Source organism: Monodon monoceros, unplaced genomic scaffold, assembly GCF_005190385.1.
Source record: "Monodon monoceros isolate NGI ecotype Baffin Bay Population unplaced genomic scaffold, NGI_Narwhal_1 Super_Scaffold_16, whole genome shotgun sequence".
Lineage (NCBI taxonomy): Eukaryota > Metazoa > Chordata > Mammalia > Artiodactyla > Monodontidae > Monodon > Monodon monoceros.
In genome coordinates, this window is record NW_021703772.1 from 67,234,132 (window position 1) to 67,244,580 (window position 10,449).

Sequence of the window (10,449 nt, forward strand, 5' to 3'; positions counted from 1 at the left end):
ACGAACTATTTTAGGAGAAAAGCCAAAAAGTTTAGAGTCTATGTATACAGTTTTAGTCTTAGCATAGAGAACCTCTGTAGCCCTGTCCTCAAGGAACTTACAGTTTTCTTGGAGAGAGAAGACCTGATTAGTGGTGCATGATAATGAGTGCCCTTGGGGGGCAGGGATGGGGAGGGAGAGAGGACTTTGTGTAATGTGTAATGTTCACACTTTAGGTGCTTAATGCCACCCTATGTCAGGTACTGGGCATGGCACACACTGAAAAAAGATCGTATCATTTCTATTCTATGGATTAAAACACTGAGTCTCAGGGGATTAAAAAAAGAAACACAAAAGCCATGGTTACACATCTAATAAGCTTTTGATCTAGGGTTTGAATCCTGGTTCATCTGATGCCAAGGCTTGTCCTGTTTCCTCAGCACCAGGCATGGCAAACAGGTTTCATCTCACCTGCTCATACTAAGCAAGTGATGGGACTAAGTGGACTGTTGATTGAGAAAGTTTCTGAGTGTGCATCTGGGATCAGAGGGAAGTGCCTTGGTCTTTTGTGATGTAGCATGGATTCTCGAAATTTCCCATACTTGCCCTGGCACCTGCTGGCCAAATGAGTGGCACACACCTCAATTACTGAAGAATGAAAAGAGAAGAAAAGAAAAGAAAGCAGAGTCTGCATGTTCAGGGAAATTTTCTTAGAAAAGCTGGGAGATAAGCCAGCCTTGATAAATGGGTAGAATTTGGACAAGTGGTCAGAAAGCAAACGAGCACTCCAGAAAGTGTTTGAGAAGTGGAGCAACAAGTGAGCAGACCTTTAAGGCAAAGATTTTGTCATTTTTACGAAGCTGAGACACTTGCCTGCACGCCTGTGTTTACCGCGGGGCGATGGAATACAAGCAGATTGTTTAAACGGGTTCAAAGCCTTTTCACATTTACACTGCTTGAACAGCCTTTCTGTGTTTCATTAGTTGCCAGTAAGTTATCCCTTTGTTTCTGTGTTTGGTTTTATGGATTCTATTGTTGTAATGATGAGAGCACAGGGAAACCATGTAATGACAGGGGGAAGTACTCACTGGAGGAAAGAAAAACCACTTTGAATCAGTGGGGCTCCCTGGCTACATCTGGGCACAATGCCAGCTTTTGTCTAGCTGAGGAACTTACCACAGAAACAGCTGGCAGTGGCTATTTCACCTGTAATAAAGACAACTCAGCACACTAATCAATGATTTAATAATTATATCAGTGAAACAGACTATTTGAATGGTTTCGGGGGATTCAAGCCCCCCTCTGCAGTTAGATGCTGGCTTTCAGAATGGCCTCGCCTTCTTCAGCAGACTCAGAGCTTTCCCTCCAGTACTTTTATTTTAAGACTCTCCTGGTTAAAACTTTTATACCAAAATATATTGGAACAGCATATACCCCTTAGACTTGTGTTTATAGACGCTTATGGAAGCGCCAGGAAATTCCAGTGAGTGAATAGAGCCTTTCCCTACTCTGTCTGTCTAGGTTTGTAGAATCTGTCCCTGATGGCAGTACTGTCCCATTGGGGGTCGTATAACATCTTTTCTTCAAACGAGCTGCTGTTTCCCAGGGTGCGTCACAGTTTGGTCTGGCTGGGGGTTTTGTCAGAAAGAGTATATATTAGGTTCCATTGCATTTTGGATTTTCTTTACGCTCTCCTTCTTTCTCTTGTGAGGTGTTCTCAAACTCAGTCAAGGTTTTATCCAGTCATGAGTAGGGTTTCCTACAGAGGATCTGGATGACTTTTTCCTCCCCATTTACCACTGGTCAGATGAACAGATGCAATAAAATATAGGGACACTCAGTCTTGGCTCGTCCGGGCATGCAGGGTAGTGTGGGATGGCTGGTGGTCTCATGTTCTCATGATCACATTGCTGCCATCCCTCCTCAGGGAGTTATCATAGCACTTTTTCTACCTTTTCTTTTTCATGTCATACAAAGTGATTTAATTGTCTGTCATCTAATCTCTCACATATTAGTTCAACCTTGTAGATTTTAGGAATCTAAGCATTAATTATATTAGGTCCATTAGAATGAGGTCTTCCTTGGTGGTAAGCCTATCACGACATTTGGCTTTGATGAGGAAAAACAATAAGGGGTATACATCATTGTGTACCCAGCCCTACTTGTAGGTAGGTATCCAGGATCTCAGACAGGGACTCAGATATATTCAAAACATGATTAGGACCTTCCCCCCACCGGCAAGTATAAACAGGCTTAGAATTTTATAAGGGATCTGCTCTGGGTCCCCTTCCCAAAGCCAGGTTCCAGTGATTTGTTAAAGATACCAAACTCCTGCAGTCCTGGGAACAGGCTGCCTGGCCCCAATTGCTGGTGATTCCCTTTACAGTTTGAGCATTTTTTGTTATATTCAACTGTGGACCCTAATGCCCAAATAGAAAAGTCCCACTGAACATTCTGATATGTATAATGGCCCCAGGCACATTTTCATATCTGGAAGTATATTTGTGTTGTATTATTTAAAAAACCCCTCTACTATCATTCTCCTCATCCCTGGTTTATCCTGGGTCCCATTAATTAAGGGCCTAATCTGTGAGAAGATTGTGTCACTTTTTAAAGTATATGCATTTTAATGGGTTTGCTTAAGGCCTGAAAAAGATTCAAGACACAAAGGATTGAGTTGATAATGGTGGGATTTCAGGCAGTATGACAGGTATTGAGAGATATACTTTTGGCCAGAGGCCCTCCCTCACTCCATTCAAATTTCACAAAATAGACAGTTGTATACTCCATAAGCAAATGGGCGATACCTTTTTCTTCTTTTTTCCCTTCATAATTTTGACATAAGCTAGGCAGTGGAAAGCAGGTACTAGCTGGTAGTATCCATTATGTATGGGGGCCAATTTTATTAAGGATCTAGGAAATCCCTCCCTTGGTGGCATATTTAGAAAGTACTATTGGCATCCCGTCCCTCCGTGTTACCAGTGAATGACATGTCAATGTCTTGATGCCTGATCTTAATTATTCACTCTCTGCCATTTCCAGAGCCCTGAGATGGCTTTCGTCTGTGCTGACACATGGAATATAGCAAAGAGCATTAGTGGATTCCAAATATGACTACAAAAATAAAAATAGAAATTACATGTATATATTTATAAAAAACATACATACATACACACCTCTCTACATATATGTATACAAATATATATATATGTAATTTTAACCTTTATATATATGTATAGGTTGATCATAAAACCAGTTTAGTGGCATCTAGCATATGTAGTAGGAGCATCTTCTTATTCATACATGTAAGAAACCACAGTGACTTTTCTTTCCTGACCATCTTCCAGAGAGCACACTGGAGTATTTAAATGTTATCTATTCATATTTATGCAATGTTTTCTATTACATAATTTGTAGAGCATTCTTTTGAGGATAAAATGAGGTGATAGATTTGATTGAAGATTGTAAGTTGTAAACTGAAAAGTATATGTCATCATAAATTCAACTATGATGATTTTCATGTTATCCATTTGGTCTCAAGTTTTGGATTACAGCTTCCTAGGCATTAGGGCTAATGTTAGTTGGATTTTCACTGTGAGTGCCAGAATGGCAGCATAATGAAAAAAAGCTCAAACACAGTGAAGAGGAGGGAACAGTGAATGCCAAAGAGCTTGAGTTTTATTCCCACCTCTCTGGTAACAGATCTCATGACTTGGGCAAATCATTTAATCTCACTAGGTCTTTGTATCCTTATCTTTAAAATGAAGGGGTGGATCAGCCGCTATTCCATCCAGATCAAATTTTCAGGGATCCTTGGAAAAACTTTTTATTATTATTATTATTATTTACTATATGAAGCCAATCAGGGAAAATTGCTACTACAAAGTCTTCAACCACAAAAATTAGCCTTGGTCCAGGTCCCATAATATGATAGGTTGTAAAAATTTAACAAAACTGAAATGTTTTCCAGAAATTGTTTTAATGCCAAGAGGCTATTATCAGTTGAATTGCTGCCAGGATATTATTATGTATGGGAAGAACCAGTGTAAAATAAGAACACAAACAAAAACAAAAGCTTGGAGGGAAATCTTTTGCTGCTCAGTGAATTTTTGTTGTCAGTCTGACTTGTCTGACTATAAAGCAGTAGTAAATAAAAGTTTTTTTTCCTTCTTTAAATTTTTCCTTTCCCTTCCTACCTTCCTTCCGGAGCCCTATTCCTGATAGGAAGATGGGGTCAATAGAATCAATGTTCAAAGGTAATTTGGAGTGGTAGATACCTTTTCAGTTAGTTGTCAGACACCTTCTGAGAACCCTTTTTAGGCATTCTCAGCATTTGTGGAAGTTGAAAAGAATGTGACAGAAAGAAACTAGAGTGGGAAATGCATTTTAAACAGTCTCCTCCTAGGAAGCCATAGTTCTTCTACACTGCCCATATTATACACCTAAACTATGTCAACGTTCGGATTTTTCTCTGATAGGGCGATATTCTATAAACAATTTACAACTTTTGTGATTTCTCCATTTTAAAACTGCCTTGATAAATTAACTGGATGAAACTAGTTGTAGAATAAACAGATGTATACATTTCCAAAGGTCTTAATAGTAAGGTGATATTTGAACAGTGAACTGAAGAAAGTAGGGAGCAAACCTCTCCTCCCATCTATGTTGGTGAAGAGCAGTCCAAGCTGAGAGGAGAGCGTGTGCAAAGGCCAAGAGGCATTTCCTGAGGCATGAGAATGCCTGGTTGGAGGAAGAGCAAGGAGGCCAGAATGCCTGGTGACAGTGAGGGAGGGATGGGGTAGCAGAGGATGATGTGAAAGATGAGAAGGGGCAGGCAGATCTTGTAGGACTTGATAGGCCATTGTAATGCATTTGGGACGCACTGGAGGATTTGGGCAGAGGAATACCTTGAACCAAGAGATGCTATAATGGAATATTTCTGGCAGTAAACAGAGAGAGACCTTAGGAGGTGATTAGAATAATCTAGGGGGTAGATGATGGTACTTTGGAACAAGCTGTTAGTAGTGGAGGTGGTGAGAAATGGTCTGGATCTATTTTGACAGGGAGCAGACAAAATCAGTTGGTAGATAGGATAAGGGGTATAAGAGAAAGAGGCACAGCCAAGATGACTCAGAGATCATGGCCTGAGATACTGAAACTGGGAAATTTTCATCAACTGAGATGGGAAGATCAGGAATTTGTGGGTATAAGTTTTTAATCCCTATACGGGAAAGAAATGTTTTGTAAACAGTTAATCAGTACACTTGTATTGGGTAGCTATTTTCCTTCAATTTAAATTTAAGAAAGGAGATTGAGAAATGGAAAAAATTCCAGCACTAGCCCATTCTATTGATTTTATCTATTCATTCATTCATTCAGTTAATATGTACTGTAATCCCTTACACATTTAAAACTAGATGCTAGGTGCTGTGAGACATAGGAAAGTGTTCAAATGTGAATTATGCTATCAGAATGCATGTGATTTAATAGTGGTACCTGATAGAGGGTGAAAATGTGTGTCATTAGTACAAGTAAGGTGTCATGGTGTTTGGGTAGGCAAGAGTGATTATGAGGGGGTAACATGTGAGATTGCCTTGTAAATTGGTTGGTACTTTATATTCTAGGAGGAAAGTTGTTGCATCACCAAAGCCAGAAAGGCTATGGAAGAGGGAAAGGATTTTTGAAAATTTATTAATGACTTTGTGAGATTGTTGAAGGTAATCTGAAAGAACAATCTAGATCAGCCTTTCTCAAGAAGTTTCGAGTATTATGCCCTAATGTTCATTACAAGTAATGAATTTACTAGAATGCAACTAGCCATGTACCATCCTTGGGAGAACTGAGAAAATTGTTCTGTGGTTGAAGCAAGCTGAGCGAGTCTGTATGGGTCCTAAATTCAAGGTTATATTTAATTAGTATGGAATATCTCAGCTTCTTGTCAGACTTTCATATCTAACCCAGAAAGCAAATAAGATGGGTGGTAGACCTGATGTCTGGCTGAGTTTGATATCAGGTAAGGGGCTATGCAGGTAAGTGAAAATAGCAAAAGAAATAAAAGAAATTTCTCTTACTCTTGAGAATTATATAATCTAACTGGGAGGATAAATACAAGGACAAGTAAATGAGATTAGCTTTACAGCACCATCTTAATATTGCCCAGTGATATCATAGTCTGACTGTGGACAAAGGGTAGGATAGTAATTTGCAGTAAAGAATAATCAAGGTTGGCTGGGTTGAAGCAGAGAGGACATCCTTGAGGGTCTGAAACTTAAGAAAATATTGGCAAGTCATTGATTAGTCCATTTTAAAAAATCAGCATTTGAGTGGGGATTTTATGAGCTAAACAGTCGAGACTTTATAGGAATGCTGATATTCAGATGGCTTTCCTTGATTTTCAGAATATATCTTCAGGCACAAAAATCTTTGCTTCACTCACATTTGTGCTTCTCAAGCCTGCTGGATTTTCCTCTCCCAAAGGCTGACATCTGTCTAATACTTGAGTTGTGAAAAATGTCCCCTTTGTTAGGCTCTTTTCATTGACAGTTATAAAATTTCCTTTTGGAGATCACTGAGTGCTGCCTTCACAAAAGGAACACTCCAATATGATGAAAACATTGAAGGAAATGCAAGCTCCCATCAAGACAAATTCCCCACCCCTAGTATGTGGATAAATGATAACGCTTTTTCTCTTGGGATGGGGGACTTCACGAGGGATTTTGAGGTACCACTGTTTGGACTCAGCAGGGTGCTTAAGCCTTGGAGCTCTCCATGCCAGTCTGGACACATCCTAAACACATCCAGAGGGCAGGAAATCACACTGTATTTTTCCAGTACCCCTTTGTGTAATAAGTTGCCCAAACCAACGATTTATAATGGTAACATCTCGAGGTGAAATGTGAAAGGGCAGGCGCTGGTACAGGTGGAAGAGGAAAGGTTGTGATACTCTCTGAAGGCATGTTGAAGGAGGCTGGACTAACGTGACAGCGCCCATGTTACCTGAGCAAGCACACTGAAATATCACATAAGTGATGCAGAGCATTTAATGAGTTGGGACTGAAAACTTTAATTAGCTTGTAGGGCTTTTATTATTTTATTTTTTGTTCATTATATTTTCTGCTCAGTCTCTGTGAATGTTCTGCATTTTCATCATCAAATGACTGGCTGGTTATTTTTGTCAAACAAGAAGCCTGAAACCATCAAGTCTGAGTGCAGAGACAGTCTGCCCGCTCTGTCAACAGGATGAAAGTGAGTCTTGGGCTTTTTTAATTACAAGGATAACATGTTCGCTCATCTAATAATGAAGACGGTTAGCAATTTTAAATTTTAATAATCAATTACTGAAAGTAATTCTCCATTAAACCACAAGAGAGCCATTATATCTCAAAAGATGGAACATGCTGTATGTAACAGTAGCAAATCTTCTATTTTTAAATATCATTAGGGAATATCTGATTGTTTCATTTCTCTGCATTTCTTTTACCTTTTTCCTCATGCAGACCATCTCATTTTCCACAGGAAGACAGCACATGATCTTATAAATAATAAAAGAAAACCCTTGCAAGACTTGATCCGGGGTGTGAAATATGTGCTAAGAATGTAATTTATTTCAGTCTGGCATATTTTGACTGAATAATAAGGAAGGTGACTAATTAATATTATACTATGCTGTGGGCAAGGCAGCACAGTGGGCTAATCCATGCTCCTTTCACCTCTGGAGACCCACATGCAAGCCTTAGAGGAGTCACAACTGCTGAACATGGTTTGGGGGAGGGGAGGGGAAGGCATCAGATGTCTTTTCCTGACTGTGGAGACCCCTGTCCATATTCTAAAACCACCCTGAGCATCAGATTCTGCTCTGAGGAGATGAGGGAAAAGACAAATGATTGCTACTTGACTATGGCAATTTGGCCGACTTATATGTCAAGGGGAGATAGCTCCGTGACAGCTCCAGCTGTCCTGCTCAAGCCTGGTTTAGCCAGCTCACATCCCGCTTAAATATTTGGAAATACATGGAGCAAAAGAAAAGGAGTGTGTGTGTGTGTGTGTGTGTGTGTGTGTGTGTGTGAATGTTTTCAGGTAGGAGACTGGATAAGAGTGGGAGCACAATAACGAGATGACCAGAAAACAGTGAATTATTTAGAATCAGATTAGCCCTAGGGCTCCACTAGAAGCAGTTGATTCCATTTTTGCAGTATCTGAAGCTCGAAGAGTAGAAAGATACTGTGCTTTATTTCTAAAGCATTTGATTAGCTTTCAGACAATGGGAAGAGGCCACTTTAAATCTAACCAGTGGCACTACGCTGGGCACCACCCCGACCACATGGCCTGTGGGGGTTGAGGGAACTTGACTGCCCTGAGTACCATAAGCACCAAGGCCAGAGATGAGGTTCTTGTCATCTTGATTGTTTTTCTGGTGGGAAATGTGCCCGTGTTTCTGAACTGCACTGGCCTTTCCAGGGAGCAGTCTCATCCTTCCCTCGGAAGGATTAAAGCAGAAACTCTTCCAAGCTAGGTAGGGCTGGGGTGGGTAACGGGGATTTCACGACACTGATACTTAAGCTGTAGTTCCTTTGTACTTGTTCACAGAAAACTTTAAATTTCTGGATATTGGAGGGTTCCTGTTTCCGTCTCATTCTACTACTTGGACTTCACTCATCCTTAGAGCCATTGCCAGAGAGAAGCTGGTTTGGTGGAGACAAGGGAATGTTGATTCTCAATTTAGGGAGTTCCCTGGGTAAAACTGAAAACTGATCCCAGTACATTGAAGAAAAAGGCTGACCGCTCCAGATTGGTAGGTGGTAGTTTCAATAAGCAAGGGAACTTACATATGAGTCTTGTCTTGAGTGGCTGCAAGATGAGTAGGTCTCTGCACCCACCTGCCAGAGTCCTAAGAGTTTATAGAGAGGCCTTAATGGGGTTCAGTCAGGTAGATGGTCTCAGTAACATCTTATTTTCCCAAGGCTGCATCCTTGAAGTGGCTCTGAGTGCAGGAACGGTGGGCAGAATGTACATTCCAAGGATAAGGGAGGGAGTAAGGAGCTGTTGCTTCAGTTGCTGGAGACCAGTTCTTGGGTCACCCTGTGGTCATGTCCTCTTTATGACCTCCTCCAACAAGGATATATGATCCACATTGGATAATTTTGGTCTTTGTTAGTGCATCTAAGAGGTGACTTAGGAGGATAAGAAGAAACTATCTGTTGAAGTTCAGGTTCTAATGTAAATTCCAGTTATCTAGTTATGATGACTATTCCATGTTCTACCTATCTACTGTTACTGTGTGCAACTGGGTGTGAGAATGATATATTTTTAAAACTTTGAGACATTTATTTACTTTCCCAGATCACCAATCATGGATTATTATGAGTGAACTGTCATGATTATGAGTGGCTGCATCTTATATCTCCTCATAAAAACTTAGCCCTTTTGAGTGACTGTAGCATCCTGTGAAGAATTTCAAGCTTTGGTTGTAGAGTTAAGAGCTCCTGGTTTCATAGCCCCATGTGCCCTCTTTGAAATGGCCTGTATATTTTTTAACTGGGGCAGAAAAACCCATCACCACTGTATGACATAGACAGGTTTCAAGAACCAGAAATACTTCTGGCAATGACATCTGTAAATACTGTGAAATGAAATCCACATTAGTGGGCTAAGTTCTGCTTGATATCTTAGTGCATTTTTGTGTGTTCTTCCATATCCCATTTTCTGTGGAAACAAATCTTATCCTTCAAAAGAGCACATAATAGGAAGTATTGTTTCTTTTATTTTAAATCTATATCTAGAACAAATCACAGCTCCTTATGCTGTGGGTTAGTGAAGCTGCTATTTTGGGAGCATGTGTTACTTCTGTAATGGGTATAAAAATAAGGTGACCCAGGGCATGGAGAATCTAGCCTCATGCTGTCTGCTAACTTTGTTTGGGTTGCTTTAGATTGGTCCCTGGGGTGCATGCAGGTAACTGAGCAACTTACATTGGGTTCTCGGCTATTTGGTTTGGAGGTCAGGCTGTGGATTCCCTCCCCTAGGAGTCTTTACTTCTTCAAAGTGGGAGAGAGTCAACTCTTAGTGGGCTCCCTAAGGAATATCTGATACTCCATAGATAGTTGGAGGGAAAGGGCAGTGCCAAATACCCCTTACATCCCCAGTGGTATTTGGGTTGTTCTCTAGAGGTGGAAAAAGTCATCCATGGCATCACTGAAGGCAGAATTCTATTCCATGGAGAAGGTGGCAAAGTCAGCAGGGGGCCACTCCAGGGAATCCTCTACTGCTTGCTGCGAAGCAGAGAACAGAATAAGGTCAAAGCCTAAGGGAGGTCTACTCTAACACCCAGTGGAGGGATGCAGAGGCAATCAGGTAACCTTGCTAGAAGGCTTGGGGCTAGAATCATAAAAAGTTAGGAGAAACGTTTAAGGAAGCTCTAGCTCTAGGCTCCCAGATTACTGATGAGAATTGGAATGACTCCTGAAGGTCAAA

The 10,449-nt window shown here is 40.6% G+C and overlaps 1 non-coding gene across 1 annotated transcript; it reads right to left on the reverse strand.

Moving 5' to 3' along the window:
- Nucleotides 1-9,371: 9,371 nt before the first annotated feature.
- Nucleotides 9,372-9,500, reverse strand: LOC114897329. The gene has a single exon (XR_003794057.1). It is a non-coding gene; the product is annotated as a small nucleolar RNA SNORA25 (small nucleolar RNA).
- Between the last annotated feature and the right edge of the window lie 949 nt (nucleotides 9,501-10,449).